At 40.8% G+C, this 13749-nt stretch overlaps 1 protein-coding gene across 4 annotated transcripts in view; it reads right to left on the reverse strand.

Annotated features, from left to right (window-relative positions):
• LOC127454482 (oxysterol-binding protein-related protein 10-like) overlaps positions 1-13749 on the reverse strand; it is a 100250-nt gene that overhangs the window by 47580 nt on the left and 38921 nt on the right. The gene's annotated exons all lie outside the window — the stretch shown is intronic.

Here is a 13749-nt window from a genome sequence, read left to right on the forward strand (position 1 = left end):
ACAAGAAGCAGCACCCATTTATGTGTGTGACTTTGCCGGCTGCGATGTAAACTTATAGCCTATTGGCTACTTTTTTTAAAAGGGATAAGCTGTTCGAGATGTCCTGCCCCAACTTTATGTTTCAGTAGCAAATAGGTCAACACACAAAAGAAAACTGTCACGAAGTTCACAGGGACTTGAAGCGTGCAATTCAAACATCTGAATTTGATATAAAACATCCCTCTAAAGGGGCGTTCACACTGACAGCAATTTGCAGTGCAAAACAACCGGATGTTATTTATTTTCATTGATTTGAGACAACATATGATATTGATGGTAATGCAACGAAGCTGAGTCAAGTTCAATTTTATACAAAAGAGCAGTGATGCGATGCAACAACCAACAACAGGAGTGCACAGTGAAGCTCACATGATCTGCCTCATGAAACAGTTGGGCACTGCAATTAAGAATGATTGTGACCAAATGCACATCGACTTGTGATAATCCTGCAGTGATTAAATCGCTGTCAGTGTTAATGCCTTTGAACATCTTTAATGTTCAAAGCAAATTTAGATAAAATTCAACTGCTATTTTTGGGCACAAAACTAGCTAGTGCTTACATGAATTTCTAATTCCAGCAGAAAAGTTACATTTCCATGAAGAATGTAGTTGCTGTCATGTCACACTGTCGCATCCGCTTACATGTAAAATAATTAATTATTTTGCTGTTAACTTTTAAGCTTTGTTATCTATGTTTATTAGTTATTTTTGTCCCAAATGAAACTCATAAAAAATATTTTATCAATTAATCATATCAGTTAATTGGAACACCCATGGTACTTAAACGGTATATAACACACACACTACCGGTCAAAGGTTTTGAAACACTTACTCATTCTTTATTATAATTATATATATATATATATATATATATATTTATTTATTTTTTTTTTTCACATTTAGAATAATAGTAAAGTCATCAAAACTATGCAATAACAAATGGAACTATGGGAATTATGTTGTGACTAAATAAAATCTAAAATAAATCAAAACTGTGTTATATTTTAGCATCTTCAAAGTAGTCACCCTTTGCCTAGAATTTGCAGACATGTTCTCTTGACATTTTCTCAACCAACTTCTTGAGGTATCACCCTGGGATGCTTTTTAAACAGTATTGAAGGAGTTCCCATCTATGTTGGGCACTTACTGGCTGCTTTTCTTTATTATTTGGTCCAAGTCATCAATTTCAAAAACATTTTTTTTTTTTTTTTTTTAATAAAATTTTAGTTTTATAATGAAATAAATTAATATGGTGGCACAATTATATTTTTGTCTACAAAACTAATTTCAAACATTTAAGCATACACCTTCAGATCAAAAGATTTTTAAGATCATGAGAAACATTTCAGTCAAGTGTTTCAAAACTTTTGACCAGTAGTGTATATATATATATATATATACACATATACACACTGTATATACACACACACACACACACACACACACACACACACTGTATGTACACTACACTGGCAGCCAAAAGTTTGGAATAATGTACAGATTTTGCTGTTTTGGAAGGAAACTGGTACTTTAATTCACCAAAGTGGCATTCAACTGATCACAAAGTATAGTCAGGACATTACTGATGTAAAAAACAGCACCATCACTATTTGAAAAAAGTTATTTTTGATCAAATCTAGAGAGGCCCCATTTCCAGCAGCCATCACTCCAACACCTTATCCTTGAGTATTCACGCTAAACTGCTAATTTGGTACTAGAAAATCACTTGCCATTATATCAAACACAGTTGAAAGCTATTTGGTTCGTTAAATGAAGCTTAACATTGTCTTTGTTTTTGAGTTGCCACAGTATGCAATAGACTGGCATGTCTTAAGGTCAATATTAAATCAAAAATGGCAAAAAAGAAACAGATTTCTCTAGAAACACGTCAGTCAACCATTGTTTTGAGGAATGAAGGCTATACAATGCTTGAAATTGCCAAAAAAAACTGAAGATTTCATACAAAAGGTGTACACTACAGTCTTCAAAGACAAAGACAAAGGACAACTGGCTCTAACAAGGACAGAAATAGATGTGGAAGGCCCAGATGTACAACTAAACAAGAGGATAAATACATCAGAGTCTCTAGTTTGAGAAATAGACACCTCACATGTCCTCAGCTGACAGCTTCATTGAATTCTACCCGCTCAACACCAGTTTCATGTACAACAGTAAAGAGAAGACTCAGGGGTGCAGGCCTTATGGGAAGAATTGCAAAGAAAAATCCACTTTTGAAACAGAAAAAGAAAAAGAAAAGGTTAGAGTGGGAAAAGAAACACGGACATTGGACAACAGATAATTGGAAAAGAGTGTTATGGATCTTAACCCCATTGAGCTTTTGTGGGATCAGATAGACTGTAAGGTGCGTGAGAAGTCTCCGACAAGCCAGCCACATCTATGGCAAGTTCTACAGTAAGCATGGGGTGAAATGTCACCTGGTATCTGAAAAGTATCTGGACAAACTGGCAGCTAGAATGCTGCAAAGCAAAAAAAAAAAAAAAGAAGGATCTGCAAAGCTGTCATTGCTGCACAGGATTTTTTGATGAGAACTCTTTGAAGTAGTTTAAGAAGTTCTGAACATTTGTAATAGTAATTATTCATGTTATTAATGTCCTGACTATACATTGTGATCAGTTGAATGCCACTTTGGTGAATAAAAGTATAAATTTCTTTCCATAAGAGCAAAATCTGTACATTATTCCAAACTTTTGGCCACCAGTGTAATATATATATATATATATATATATATATATATATATATATATATATATATATATATATATATATATATATATATATACACACACACACACACACACACACACACACACACATACATACACACAGTTGTGCTCAAAAGTTTGCATACCCTGGCAGAAATTGTGAAATTTTGGCATTTATTTTGAAAATATGACTGATCATGCAAAAAAAAAAAAAAAAAAACTGGCTCCTTTTTAAATCATAATGGTAACAGAAATTACCCAAATGGCCCTGATCAAAAGTTTACATACCCTTGAATGTTTGGCCTTGTTACAGACACACAAGGTGACACACACAGGTTTAAATGGCAATTAAAGGTTAATTTCCCATACCTGTGGCTTTTTAAATTGCAATTAGTGTCTGTGTATAAATAGTCAATGAGTTTGTTAGCTCTCACGTGGATGCACTGAGCATTCTAGATACTGAGCCATGGGGAGCAGAAAAGAACTGTCAAAAGACCTGCGTAACAAGGTAATGGAACTTTATAAAGATGGAAAAGGATATAAAAATATATCCAAAGCCTTGAAAATGCCAGTCAGTACTGTTCAGTCACTTATTAAGAAGTGGAAAATTCAGGGATCTCTTGATACCAAGCTAAGGTCAGGTAGACCAAGAAAGATTTCAGCCACAACTACCAGAAGAATTGTTCGGGATACAAAGAAAAACCCACAGGTAACCTCAGGAGAAATACAGGCTGCTCTGGAAAAAGATGGTGTGGTTGTTTCTAGGAGCCCAATATGACGATACTTGAACAAAAATGAGCTGCATGGTCGAGTTGCCAGAAAGAAGCCTTTACTGCGCCAATGCCATAAAAAAGCCCGGTTACAATATGCCCGACAACACCTTGACACGCCTCACAGCTTCTGGCACACTGTAATTTGGAGTGACGAGAACAAAATAGAGCTTTATGGTCACAACCATAAGCGCTATGTTTGGAGAGGGGTCAACAAGTATTGTGCTCCTTGAAACAACCACACTGCCGCTCACTGGATGTTTTTTTGTTTTTGGCACCATTCGGAGTATATTCTAGAGACTGTTGTGTGTGAAAATCCCAGGAGATCAGCAGTTACATCTGGCACCAACAATCATGTCACGGTCCAAATCACTGAGATCACATTTTTTTCCCCATTCTGATGGTTGATGTGAACATTAACTGAAGCTCCTGACCCGTATCTGCATGATTTCATGCACTGCTCTGCTGCCACACGATTGGCTGATTAGATAATCGCATGCATGATTGTTGGTGCCAGACGGGCTGGTTTGAGTATTTCTGTAACTGCTTAAGTTTTAACAGAAAGATTAATGTAAGTTCTTTTATAAAATTAAAAGCTTCACATTTCTACCTTTAAATTCTCTAAAACTTGGCCCCATTCACTTCCATTTAATTGCCTCACTGTAACCTTGATTTTCTGCTCTTTTTTTAAAGAAGGGAATGAGTCAAAATAAATTGTATTGGTAATTATGCAGCAAATTCTGTCGATTGAGCTTAACTTGTATTCAACCTGGAATATTCATTTAAAGGGTACACTTACCCAAGCCATTCAGATATAATTGTTTTGTTTTCATAGAAAATGTCAGAACTCTTTTAGTTTTAATGCTAGCCTACACAACAGCACACCTGTCTGACACCTAACACCTGCCTAAGGTGTGATCCAAAATGTCCAAAATGTATTCCTTCTCCTCTCCATTTCCAAGTAAACAAATCCTGTTTTGCTTCTGGGAAGTATTACCTTGAGGTCCAGACTCTGACAAGGACAGATGTTTTTCTTCCTCACACACATACACCTCACCCCAGAGACACAAAACACCCATAAACACAGGGACAGGGTCTGAATCTCGACAAGGTTCCACCCCACTGCCCCTGCTGTCAAACATCTGGGATATGCATGCGTGATGGGCCATATATTATGTTTCGCTGTTCCTCACTAGAAGAGCGAGCTATCAGACCATACATACACAGGAAGGAGGGCATATCAGTCCACTGACAGCACTGAGGTTTCTCTCTCTAAATTATCAATTACAATTTTCATGACAAAAACTGTACATTTGTAAGGCCAAAGCGTTTTTGGAATAGCTGCGTATAATGCGAAATTGTTCAATTAAATAACATTAGTACAAATATCAGTAATGCACAATAAAATAAAAATAAAATGAAATAAAGTAACAGTAAACTAAACTAAGAAAGTACCAATTAACAAAAGGAAGCAACAAATAAAAACAAAAGGAATAAAATAAAGAAGTTATATTAATTGATCAAGAAATTAAGAAGGAAAAAAAAGGCTGTATGTCTTAAAATGAGCATAAGTTTAATGATGGTAATAGACTCATCACAAGTCTTTTGTATTTGTTTAAAAGCTGTGATAAAACTTTACCTGAATGTCTATGTATTTTGTACACTCTGCCGGAAAGTGCATCTCTCTCCCTCACTTGTGAGTTGGGATGGTTGACAGCCTCATTACAATCCCAGTTGTCAAAAAAATCCAATAATAAAAAAAATTTAATCTTACAAAAGAACCAGTATTTCATTCCCAGACATGACTGCCTTTATCTGCAGTTCACTTCCAATCTTCAACCACTTTGATCTGTCCTGCTCTCTGCCCCCCTCTGCTGGTCAATATGGTGACCTGCACCCAAGCCATTCTAATAGAGAAAACGTGTTTCGACTCGTTCTCTCACATAAAATATAAATCTGGGTTACAGTGAGGCACTTACAATGGACGTTTTGAGCTGAATTGAGCTGAACTTGTATTGAACCCGGAATTTTCCTTTAAGCATTTAAGCACACAGGTACACATCTGTAAATGAAAGGTCTCAATCGTACATTCAGACAAAGTTTATATACATTACTTGGCGGTTTTCCAGCAGTGATAAAAGAGAAGCCCTGTGCTCCAGCCCCCTAACACAGTGGAGATTTATAAGCCCTTACGAGCAGGGCTCCTGTTTTACACTATGTCTTTACTGTTTCTGCATTCCAACGAGAAGAATAACTTGGCAGGTGCTAAATAAATCACTTGGCTAATCATTTGTTTTGTTCCCTCCATCCTTGAGCACTCACTGTGAATTTTAAACCAGTTACGGCTGACAGTGCTTAACTTCCGACCCAAATTTTGCATCTCAGCCGAGAGACTTCGACCCAGCGGGCCTGTCAATCAAAATGAATTACTATATCTCAAACTCAAGAAGAATACGTAAATAGCCTATCCTTTTTGTTGAGTCTACTTTAATTTAATAACAAAGCAGGAGCAATCCACAATCAATCTTTAGATAAGCATGCCAATGCATTGGTCAAGATCAAGATCAAAAAAAGAATAAGAAATGGCAAAAACAAAAGAAAAAAATCTTACACTGTGTAACAAAGTTAGTGATGGGGTTCAAGGAGGAAGCGGGAGATGGCGAATTCAACTCAAGCAGTATTTATTTTAGAACACAAAATTTGCTTTTCAGCACTTCACTCAATAATCACGCTTTTCAGTACACACTGCTCAACACAGTCTCTGGGTGCTTGTGGTAGCTCTCTCTCCCTCACTGGCGTCTGGCTCACTCTTAAAGGAATAGTTCACCCAAAAATTAAAATGTACTCACCCTCAGGCTATCAAAGATGTATCCGAGTTTCTTTCTTCATCAAAACAGAATTTAAGACTTTTAGGATTTCATTTCAGGTCTCCTCCTCTAACAATACAAGTGAATGTCCTCCATTTTTTGACGGTCCAAAATGCATATTTAGGGTGCATCAAAATAATCCACACGACTCCAGTCAATAAATAAAGTTCTTCTGAACCCGAACGATTGATTATTTTTAGAAACAAAACAATACTTTTATACTTTTTAACTACAAATGTTCGCTTCCTTACATCTCTGTGACGTGCGCTCATGAGAGGGAGGACGTAAGCTTGTTGGTAAGGTCATGCGTCACGTGGAGGAGGAGTCAGGAAGCGCGTCATTGTTTACATTGTTTTTTTAATTATTATTATTTGGAATTTTTTTATTTTATTTTATATTGTTTTGAAATTGTTTTGGACTGTTTTGGTTTGTGAACGGCGCTTGGTCTGTGCTCTGTGCAAGTTTGTATTGTATACAATGATGCGCCTCCTCCTCCACATGACACGTGACCTTACCAACAAGCTTACGTCATCCCTCTCATGAGCGCACGTCACAGAGATGTAGAGAAGCGAACATTTGTAGTTAAAAAGTATATAAGTATTGTTTTGTTTCTAAAAATAATAAATTGTTTGCGTTCAGAAGAACTTTATTTGTTTATCTGGAGTCGTGTGGATTATTTTGGACCATCAAAAAAATGGAGTACATTCACTTGCATTATTTAGAGGAGGAGGCCTGAAAAGAAATCCTTAAAGTCTTAAATTCTGTTTTGATGAAGAAAGAAACTCAGATACATCTTGGATGGCCTGAGGGTGAGTAAATTATCAGCAAATTTTCATTTTGTACAGCATCCCTCCCTTTCGACCACCTGAGACAACACGACTCCCAACCCCCTGTCCAACGCGTCGGTCTGTACAACAAAAGGGAGAGAAAAATCAGGAGAATGTAACAATGGCCCGCCAGAAGACGCAGCTTTCACCTGCATAAAAGCCTATTGGCATGGCTTCAACCAAAGTACAGGGCCTGGGGCTCCCTTTTTAGTGAGATCGGTCAGCAGGCTGGTGACGTCCGAATTTTTAGGCACAAACCTTCTATAATAGCCAGCCCCAGGAACGGTCTCACCTCCTTTTTGGTCTTGGGTCTCGGGCAGGCCACAACCGCTGCAGTCACACCTGCCCGTGACCCAAGTAGAACCCCAGATATCGTACCTCCACCTGTCCAGTTGCGCACTTCTTGGGGATTGCCTTGAGTCCCGCCCATCGCAGCGACCTCAGAACCGCCCTCAGATGCTGCATATGCCGCTGCCAATCATTACTGTATATAATGATGTCATCCAGATAGGCAGCGGCGTACGCAGAGTGCGGTCCGGAGACCCGAAGGCGCTGAAACGTAACAGGGGCCCCAAACAGACCGAACGGAAGGGTCATGAATTGGTATAAGCCAAACGGTGTGGAGAAGGCCGTTTTCTCATGGGACACTTGTGTTAAGGGGATCTGAAAATAAATAAATACAAATAAATAAAACCCTTCATTAAATCCAGTGCCGAATAAAAGCGAGCCATGCCAAACTGATCGAGCAGTTCGTCAAAACGAGGCATTGGATATGCGTCAAATTATGACACCGCCTTTACCCTTCTATAATCCACACAGAACCGGACCGAGCTGTCGCTCTTCAGAACCAGCACCACCAAGCTGACCCAGTCACTGTGGGATTCTTCTATTACCCCCATATCTAATATGGCTTTTAATTCTTCCCGAACCACTTTTTTTTTGTGCTCGGGTAATCGGTAGGGACGACTGCTTACCACTACCTCTAGGGTTGTTTCTATATGGTGTTTTATGAGGTTCGTATGACCGGGAAGGCCCGAGAACACGTCTGAGAATTCTCTTTCGTCACGGGCCACGTCCGTGATTTGCAATGGTGAGAGGTGGTCTCCGCAGGTGACCGGGGTGCTGCGACAGGTTTTTCAGTTCACCTCCGGCCCGAGCTCCTCCCTCTCTGGTACCACCATCGCCAAAGCCACGGGGACCACCTACCTCCACGGTTTTAATAGTTTGAGGTGGTAAATTTGCCATGCTCTGCCCCTATCCGTTCGTTTAACCTCATAATCGACTTCCCCGACTCGCTGTGTGACCTCAAAGGGCCCTCGTCACTTTGCAAGTAATTAAGAGCTTGATGTGGGTAGTAATACAAGGACTTTATCTCCCTGTGTAAATTCCCGTAGCCGAGCTCCCCTGTTATACTGACTGACGTTCTTGAGCCTGTAACAAATTCTCCTGTGATAGTTGCCCCAATGTGTGGAGTTTTGCTCTCAGGTCAAGAATGTATTGAATTTAATTTTTGCTGTTTGCAAGGTCCCTCCTCCCAATTTTCTCTCACGACGTCTAAGACACCACGAGGCTTACGCCCATACAATAATTCAAACTGCGAGAACCCCGTGTAGGCTTGTGGGACCTCTCAAACTGCAAATAAGAAGGGTTCAAGCCACTTAACCCAATTCCGAGCATCGAATTTACGAATCATGTTTTTCAGGGTTTTATTAAACTATTCGACCAAGCCGTCCGTTTGCGAATGGCACACGCTTGTACGAATCGATTTAATACCCAATATCCCCTCTCGGGAGATAATTCTGAAGAGTGAAAACAATGGCTAATTTGTGTCCAGAATTAGTGGATGGGTGAGGCCGGAACTAACCGCAGCCTCGACACTATGCTTTTGTCCCCGAAATTGAATCGTCACAGTCACTACAGTATAATTGTGGATATCCCCATGCACACACACCTTACCTTCACCTTGTGACTACCACCCAAAGCCTCGTCTTGAACCAGGCATTGATGGATGGAGGTTTGGCTGCAACCTGAATCCACCAAGGGCTGGTATGTACCCCCCTTAATACTCACGGGTATGCGGTACATTCCAGCTCGATTGGGGGTGGCCTACGGCACGTCAGGGACCCGAACCAATGTCCCAACCTCCATCACCAGGCATTGGACCCAGAAATGCCCGGGCTCCCCGCAACTCCAACAGACCAGCCCAGACTCTATGCCCACACCCATGGCAGCGGGTCCATCAACCTGGGTGTGAGAGTGGAGAGGGGTAGGGGAAACTGGCGGGTAGTGCAGTCCCCAGAGCCAAGGATCCGGTTTGGGAGGTGGCACTCCCCGTTCCGGGGAGGAGGAACAGGATGGAAAGAAGGGGTAGGAGGGGAGACAACAGAGAGAGAGAGAAGGATCTTGAGGCTCGCCGGCTCCCAAATACACCGCCATGTGGTCCTTTGCCAGCTGGTTGGCCGTTTGGAGGATGCCGGGTGGTGGCACTGGACCCACTCTGCCATCCCTCTCAGAAGTCAAGCGATAAGCTGCTCCAGTACCACCAGGTCGATCACAGCTCCGACGTCGCGTTGCTCAAGTAACCGGCAGACGTCCCGGAGCTGCTGGGCAAAGGCAAACGGGCAGTCGTGCTCGCCAATGGTCAGTGAGCGGAAGCGTTAGTGCTGCTGCTCAGGTGTCCGGCCGACACATTGCAGGATGGCTTTCCTCAAGTTGGTTGATACCAGGAGGTTCTCCTTTGGTAACTGCTGCACCGCGAGTTGGGCTTCCCTAGACAACAGTGGTATTAACCGGACTGCCCACTGGGTGCTCGACCATCCGCAGGCCCCCGCCATCCGCTAAAAGAGCTCCAGGAAGGCCTCCGGATCGTCTTGGAAGCCCATCTTGACCAGGGGAACATGGGGCGGGGCGGTCACGGGGTCCGGGGTCGTGGCGGCAGAACCCTCCTGGTGCACCAAGCTCCGGAGCACCTACTGGTCCTCCGCTTGGGCCTGGAGGAGCGCAATAAACCACTGCTCCTGTTCAGTGCACAGCTCGAGGAGGGCCTGATGTTGTGTCTGGTGGATGCTGACACATTCAGTGTAGACAGCATCATTGATCATAACGGAAGCAATTTGCTTTTGTCGCATTGTGTAGCTCATGTCTGTTGTAGACATGTTTGGAAAGAAAAACGCTTATGAGGGCTGTTCGAAAGTGGAGATTTATGGTAAAAAAAGGACTTACATTTTGATCTGTTTCTAACCAACACTGTTTCTATCATATCGCTTCTGAAGATATGAAGATTTAACTACTTGAGTTGTATGGATTACTTTAATGCGGCCTTTATGTGCTTTTTGAACTTTAAAGTTTTGGACCCTGTTGACTTGCATTGTATGGACCTATAGAGCTGGGATATTCTTCAAATATATTCATGTGTGTTCAGCAGAAGAAAGAAAATCATACACATCTGGGATACCATGGCTTCTTTTCCAAAAACTTTGACAAGTTGTGTCAGAAATGTCAGGTCATGTCAACGTGCTAGGCTGACGTCTTTGCCTGTTGCGCCCCGCCTCGCTATTTTTGCACCGTCTTGCGCAGGAGTGCCGTATTTTTTCAAAGCTGTCAAGTTAAAAGGAACTTTCACATTTTGAGACACCTGCGTTCTGTTCAATTAGTTGCTCTGCATTTAGCTTATTTTAGCACAAGAACGCAATTTGTCTGGATGGCTGCTAATATGTTCTCGGTTGAAAACGCATAGATTTAGCGAAGTTTATCCCTCGCATCCACATTGGAACAGCGTTTACCTCCAATGAAAACTTTAGAAAATACTCTAGTAAAAATAAATTGTTTTATACCGAAAAACATATTAGAGTGGATGTGACCTCACTTAATAAATATTTATGCGGCATATCTGAATATACGGTGTATGAACTTTCACGGTGCTTTTCTTTTACGAGCTTGACAGCCTCTGGTCACTGTATGCTTTCATTGTATGGAAAAGAGCAGCATAAACATTCTGCTTTGTTGCACTTTTCTCTGTTTTTTAAAAAAAAAAATATTTGCTCTGTTTATTTGAGCGGTTCAACATGTCAACTTATGGCTCAACCAATGGAGGTTGAGGAGACATGTTTGGAATCAGACGTTACTTTTGCAGTTCCGTTAGCAATCACATTACACAGCATAAAGACTTTGGATAATTGTATACCTCCAGTGCTACAATACACAAAGCTTGATAAAAGATCACCAGAGCACTCTTGCATGACACCAGCACAGTACATTGTATCCATAGCACCTATATAACAGCAGAAAACGAAAATGGATAAAAGAAGAATGCACCGCACTTCCAAAAACAGTAGGCAGCAGAGCGCCTGGAGCCGGCCCGAGTCTCGTGTGTGATGGGTTTGATTGATGCGGCTCATATGCACTCATTTTAGAGAGGCTGGATCATGAGTGAGTGCTCTGATACATCAGCATATTTCACTGTCTGCGCTGGCACAGTTGCATACACAGACTCTATGAGCTATTCACGACGATGCTGATGATGCATGTATATAAGTGGATTCAGTGCATTTAAGGGCCTTGAAGGAATAGTTCACTCAAAAATTAAAAACAATTCTGTCATTATTTATACATACTCATATATTTTGGTTCATATGTGGTAATGTGGTTCATATGACTTGCACCAAAGCCTTACAATAGCTTTGGGTGAGAAACAGATTAAAATTTTAGTCATTATTCTCTGAAAATCTTCACTTCAAGAAAGATGTTTACTTGTGAACTGCCACGACCAGATCACTTAGTAAGAGAGTTAATCAAACAAATTATTCAGACCGGATCAATCAATTCATTGAAAAGATCTGAATCAAAAGAACAATTTGTTTATGAATTGGACATTGCTACTTTTCTCATGAACTCATGAGCTAAGGTAAATGTCAAGATTTTCAGTGAATTCAAATTTTGGTCTCTTCCTGTCCTATGGCTTCAGAAGGAAGGAATATAACGCACAGGTCGTAAGGCCTATTTTTATGACATAATTATCCTTTCATGGGTCTTTTGCATTGATTTTAAAGCTTGAAAGCTCCAGAAATTGCATGGAAATTAGCGACCAGTAAAGTTTTCAAAATTTCTGCTTTTGTGTTCCACAGAAGAAAGTAAGTCACATGAGCTTGGAATGACATAAGGGTGAGTAAATTATGACACAATGTTCATTTTTGGGTGAACTATTCACTTAAAATAATCAGTGTAAACAAACACACACCACACATTTGCTTGTGTGCATTAATGCACTTCAGCATCGTGCTATCATAGTAGCATCTTTTTAATATTCAACAAAGCGAACAGAGTCATTTCAAGCTTTAATGATATGACTCACAATGTTAAATTAATTAGATATATTACACCGGGTGTTTCAGAGAGGAAACATAACACAGATTTCATCTAATGCATTCTGGGTAAAACAGAGCTTGTTCAGCCTCACAGGGAGCCGATTTAATGACAGACACACACAAAAGCAACCACAAAATAAATTAGCTCCCTTCAGGCACACACGCACACACAAATTAACAAGCATTATACATACACAAGCACACAAACACAAACAAACAGTTGCGCATGCATACAGCAACCCTGGCCTCTCTCCAGAGGCATGCAGGCGAATAAAACGGAAACCGGGGGAAGAGACAGTTTCCAAGAGGGACAGGCTGACTCATTCCCACTCCAGAGGGATTGTGGCTATCTTCAGTCACCCGCCACAGACGCTAAAACTAGAACGTCCAATTAGCGCTCCTCTTCCACTCCTTCACACTAGAAGCCTGGCAGGCGCACACACAATGGCGAAGCTTCGTTTTCAAACTTCTCAAAGACATGCCTTCTCAACGGGAGACTTTTAAATGAGTCAGAGACCATTCAGATTTTACCCCTTGAACATCATATCACCTTACACATCACCCAATTTAAAGTGGTAAATGGTGGGTCACAAAGAAGGCTTTACAATTAAAAAAGCGCAACAGTGCCCATCTTGGTATTTTTCTCATTCATTTTTTTCCGTATGGATTTCATAAAATCGTTCATAAAAGAGTTCCAAGCCATGAACCAAATAAACCTGCTCCAAGGTGAATCACAATGTTACAAACTTTGATCTGAAGCAAAAAAGTATTAAAGGTGCTATATGTAATATTGACAACAAGCGTTTGAAATGGGCATTGCAGTCCAAATTCAAAATATTGGAGAATTGTCTGCCCCGCCCCAGACTCGAAGCTCAAGCGGGTTGCCAGAATGTTGACATGCAAATTAGCCAATTCAGCAGCAGTTTTAAAGGAATTCTGGGCTTTAAACTGTCTCCATCTTCCAAAGGCATCTCCAATATTTATCCTTGTTTTACTATGCCTCTGGTCATGGTGGTTTTTAGATGGATGGTGAGGCTTTTTAGGTCGGGTGGAATCTGATATCTCTGATCCAGTTTGTTTGCTGGCTTCCATGACTGCAGCATGCAGTGTTGTTTGCCTGCAAATTTGTTCAATCTGGCAACCCGGTGGTGTCGAAATAC

The sequence above is a fragment of the Myxocyprinus asiaticus genome, chromosome 16 (genome assembly GCF_019703515.2).
Source record: "Myxocyprinus asiaticus isolate MX2 ecotype Aquarium Trade chromosome 16, UBuf_Myxa_2, whole genome shotgun sequence".
Taxonomy (NCBI): domain Eukaryota; kingdom Metazoa; phylum Chordata; class Actinopteri; order Cypriniformes; family Catostomidae; genus Myxocyprinus; species Myxocyprinus asiaticus.